The following is a 5,468-nucleotide window of genomic DNA, read 5'->3' as shown; positions in this document are numbered from 1 at the left end:
CACGTGACCGCACCGTTGCCAGGGACCCGGCCCTTCCCCCGGCGGCGGTTGCCAGGGACCCCGCCTCCGCCGGCGGCCTCGGAGGGCGGCTGCGACCGGGGTCGGTGTGCGGCAACGCGGGCGGGGCGGGGCGGGGAGGGGAGGGGGCTGAAATACCCCCACTCCCGGCCTGGACCGGAGGGTCACCGGCGGCAATCGGAATGGTCTCGGCTGCATCGGGATCGAAATCCACCCCGCAGGATGAAATAAACTATTCATTGCAACGACACTCCAGATTATTGGTTGGCAAAATTAGCGCCCACCGCAACTTCCAAAGAGTCTGCGATTAGGAATCCACACGAAAGAGCATTTACAAGAGGAGGTCGTTCGCCCAGATGCTTACTTGCGTCCTTTGACGTGAACCTTGGACCGCAAGGGTTCCTGACCCCTAACCCTACACTGTCCGGCCACAGGGTCACCACGAGTTGATGGACGACTCAACGACAACTTTGAGCATCTGCTCACCCTTTATCCCAGCATTGTCAGATCCAACGCATTCTTCATTATAAGATCGACCCTCCCGCATTCTCTCATATTCCACTTATTCCCCGCTGCCTTCAGTACCGTCCAACAGTCCACCCGTTATAAACAGTCTCCCCACCCTTTAACTTACTAAGAACATAAGAAATAAGAGCAGGAGTCGGCCATCAGGCCCGTCGAACCTGCTCCACCATTCAATAGATCATGGCCGATCTGACCACAGGCTCATCTCCACCTACCTGCCTTTCCCCCATAACCCTCAATTCCCCTACTATGCAAAAATCTATCCAACCTTGCCTTAAATATATTTACTGAGGTAGCCTCCACTTCTTCATTGGGCAGAGAATTCCACAGATTCACCACTCTCTGGGAAAAGCAGTTCCTCCTCATCTCCGCCCTAAAGCTACTCCCCCGAATCTTGAGGCTGTGTCCCCTAGTTCTCGTCTCACCTACCATTGGAAACAACTTTCCTGCCGCTAACTTATCTATCCCTTCCATAATTTTCTATGTTTCTGTAAGATCTCCTCTCATTCTTCTGAATTCCAGCGAGTACAGTCCCAGGCGACTCAATCTGTCCTCAGAGTCTAAACCCTTCATCTCTGGAATCAACCTGGTGAACTTCCTCTGCACCGATCTTTCATTTTTCCTTCCAAAGTTTTTCCAAATTTTCTTCGCATTTACCAACATTGTACTCTATCTGCCAGACCCTTGCCCACTTATTATATATCTCTCTGCAGACTCTCCTGCACAATTTGCTTTTCCACTCAATTTAGTGTCATCAGCAAACTTACATAAACTCCATAACTACATAAAAGAGGGGGGATCTTATTGAAACATATAAAATTCTAAAGGGATTGGACAGGCTAGATGCAGGAAGATTGTTTCCGATGTTGGGGAAGTCCAGAACGAGGGGTCACAGTTTAAGGATAAAGGGGAAGCCTTTTAGGACCGAGATGAGGAAAAACTTCTTCACACAGAGAGTGGTGAATCTGTGGAATTCTCTGCCACAGGAAACAGTTGAGGGCGGTTCATTGGCTATATTTAAGAGGAAGTTAGATATGGCCCTTGTGGCTAAAGGGATCGGGGGTATGGAGAGAAAGCAGGTACAGGGTTCGGAGTTGGATGATCAGCCATGATCATACTGAATGGCAGTGCAGGCTCGAAAGGCCTACTCCTGCACCTATTTTCTATGTTTCTATGTTTCACTTGGTCCCCTCTTCCAGATTGTTAATCTACATCATATCCTGCCCAATATAATGCTACTCTCCCCTCACCTCCACACACTTAAAATCAATCTTCAACGTAAATGATTTAATCAAAGTATGTACATGTCACCATATTACTACTCCTGCAGATTTTCTCGTGATTACTACCCCAAGATCCATTTTCTTGCAGGCATTCATAGTATAAAAAACAATAGAATCAATGAAAAACTAAAGACTGACAAGCAACCAATGTGCAAGATACAAACTGTGCAAGATAAAATAGGTTAAAACTGAGAACCTGTGTTTGAGAGTCCTTGAAAGTGAGTCCATAGGTTGAGTGAAGTTATCCTCACTGTTTCTGGAGCCTGATGATTGAAGAGTAATAACAGTTCCTGAACTTGCTGAACTAGGGCTCTTAAACCTCCTTCCCCACGGCTACAGCAAGAGAAAATACTTCTCCAAAACAACTCCCATCAAAAGCTGCTGAACGGGCTGAAGCTGGAATCTTTGGAGCTTGGAGTCATAGGGAAGTTCAGCACAGAAACAGGCCCTTTGGCCCATCTCATCTGTGCCAAACCACTTAAACTGCTGACTCCCATCGGCCTGCACCAGGACCATAGTCCTAGTTTGTACCAATCCAAACTTCTCATAACCTTTGAAATCGAACTTGCATGCACCACTTGTGCTGGCAGCTTGTTCCACACTCTCACATCCCTCTGAGTGAATAAGTTACCCCCTTCATGTTCCCCTTAAACTTTTCATCTTTCACCCTTGACCTCTGCTTGTAGCCCCACACACAAGCTGAGGAGAAAGCCTGCCATAACCCTCATAATTTTATACACAACTGTCAAATCCCCTCCCCATCTTCTACCTTCTAAAAAATAAAGTCCTAACCTATGCGACCTTTTGTTCTAACTCAGGTCCTCCAGATCTGGCAACATCCTTGTAAATTTTCTCTGTACTCGTTCAACCTTATGAGTGGTGATTTTGTGTTTTGCCCAAACAGTAGCGTGGATATTGGGTACAAGTTGATTAGGGAGTTAACATTGGCATGTGCTAAAGGTAACGCAGTCATTATGGGAGATTTCAACATGCAGGTGAACTGGGAGAATCAGGTAGGTGCTGGACCCCAGGATAGGGAGTTTGTGGAGTGTCTAAGGGATGTATTTTTAGAACAGCTTGTGCTTGAGCCAACCAGGAACGAGGCTATTTTGGACTTGGTGATGTGTAATGAACAGGAATTGATAAGTGATCTTGAACTAAAGGAGCCATTAGGAAGTAGTGATCATAACATGATAAGTTTTTAATCTACAATTTGAGAGGGATAAGGGCAGATCAGAGGTGTCAGTGTTGCAATTAAATAAAGGAGACTACGAAGCCATGAGGGAAGAGCTGGCCAAAGTTAAATGGGCGGATGCCCTGGCAGGAAAGACAGTGGATCAGCAGTGGCAGATATTCTTGGGGATAATACAAAAGATGCAAAAGCAGTTCATTCCAATGAGAAGGAAGGATTCAAAGAGGGGGAAGGGACCACAGTGGTTGACAAAGGAAGTCAGAGATTGTATAGTATTAAAGAAAAAGAAGTATGACAGGGCTAAGATGAGTGGGAATACAGATGATTGGGAAAGTTTTAAGGAACAGCAGATCTTAACTAAAAAAGCAATACGGAGAGAAAAAATCAGGTATGAGCTCAGTCTAGCCAGGAATATAAAAGGGGATAGCAAAAGCTTTTTTAGCTATGTGAAGAGAAAGAAGATAGTTAAGAACAATGTTGGCCCCTTGAAGAATGAATTGGGAGAAATTGTTATGGGAAACAGGGAAATGGCAACAGAATTTAATGCGTACTTTAGATCTGTCTTCACCAGGGAGGACACAAGCAATCTCCCAGATGTATGGATGGGCCAGGGTCATAAGATATCAGAGGAATTGAAACAGATTGACATTAGGAAAGAAACTGTGATGAGTAGACTGATAGGACTGAAGGCTAATAAATCCCCGGGTCCAGATGGTCTGCATCCGAGGGTTCTAAAAGAGGTGGCTCAGGAAATTGCAGATGCATTGGTAATCATTTTCCAATGTTCCTTAGATTCAGGATCAGTTCCTTAAGATTGGAGAGTGGCTAATGTTATCCCACTTTTCAAGAAGGGAGGGAAGGAGAAAACGGAGAACTATCGCCCTGTTAGCCTAACATCAGTCGTGGGGAAGTCCATTATTAAGGACGAAATAGTGGCATATCTTGATGGCAGTAATAGGATTAGGCCGAGCCAGCATGGATTTACCAAGGGCAAATCATGCTTGACTAATCTGTTGGAGTTTTTTGAGGGTGTAACAAGGATGTTAGACGAGGGTAAGCCAGTGGATGTAGTGTACCTAGATTTTCAGAAGGCATTCGATAAGGTACCACATAGGAGATTGGTGAGTAAAATCAGAGCTCATGGCATTGGGGGCAGGGTTTCAACATGGATAGAAAACTGGTTGGCAGATAGAAAGCAAAGGGTAGCAGTGAATGGGTGTTTCTTGGACTGGCTGGAGGTGACTAGTGGGGTACCACAGGACTCTGTATTGGGACCACAGCTCTTTACGATTTATGTCAACGATTTTGATGAGGGCATTGAAAACTATATCAGCAAGCTTGCTGATGATACTAAACTGGGTGGCAGTGTGACATGCGAAGAGGACGTTAGGAGAATACAGGGAGACTTGGATAGGCTGGGTGAGTGGGCAGATACTTGGCAGATGTCATTCAATGTGAATAAATGTAAAGTTATCCACTTTGGAAGCAGGAACAAGAGGGCAGAGTATTGTCTGAACGGTGTAGAGTTAGGTAAAAGGGAGAAATGCAAAGAGACCTAGGAGTCCTAGTTCATCAGTCAATGAAGGTGAATGAGCAAGTGCAACAGGCAGTGAAGAGGGCAAATGGAATGTTGGCCTTTATTACAAGGGGAATTGAGGACAAGAGCAAGGATGTCCTTTTGCATTTGTACAGGGCCCTGGTGAGACCACACCTGGAATATTGTGTACAGTTTTGGTCTCCAGGTTTAAGGAAGGATCTTCTGGCAATTGAGGAAGTGCAGCGTAGATTCACTAGGTTGATTCCTGGGATGGCAGGGCTGTCTTACGCAGAGAAATTGGAGAGATTGGGCTTGTACACACTGGAATTGAGGAGATTGAGAGGGGATCTGATTGAAACGTTTAAGATAATTAAAGGATTTGATAGGATTGAGGCAGGAAATATGTTCCAGATGTTGGGAGAGTCCAGTACCAGAGGGCATGGATTGAGAATAAGAGGTCAGTTATTTAAAACAGAGTTGAGGAAGAGCTTCTTCTCCCAGAGAGTTGTGGAGGTGTGGAATGCACTGCCTCGGAAGACGGTGGAGGCCAATTCTCTGGATGCTTTCAAGAAGGAGCTAGATAGATATCTGATGGATAGGGGAATCAAGGGATATGGGGACAAGGCAGGGACTGGGTATTGATAGTGAATGATCAGCCATGATCTCAAAATGGCGGTGCAGACTCGAGGGGCTGAATGGTCTACTTCTGCACCTATTGTCTATTGTCTATTGAAACTTCTAAGAGGTCACCACAGGGTCAAAGTCAAATTCTCTATGGGAGTTTCTCAAATGAAGTGTGATAGTTTCAAGATAAGCTGATTATTTAACAATGCCAACCCATTAAGCTAACCCCACTTAAAGCCATAAGGCATAGATGCAAAATTAGGCCATTCAGCCCAAGTCTCCTCTGCCA

This window comes from Hypanus sabinus, chromosome 29, assembly GCF_030144855.1.
Source record: "Hypanus sabinus isolate sHypSab1 chromosome 29, sHypSab1.hap1, whole genome shotgun sequence".
Lineage (NCBI taxonomy): Eukaryota > Metazoa > Chordata > Chondrichthyes > Myliobatiformes > Dasyatidae > Hypanus > Hypanus sabinus.
This window is presented reverse-complemented; position numbering follows the sequence as displayed.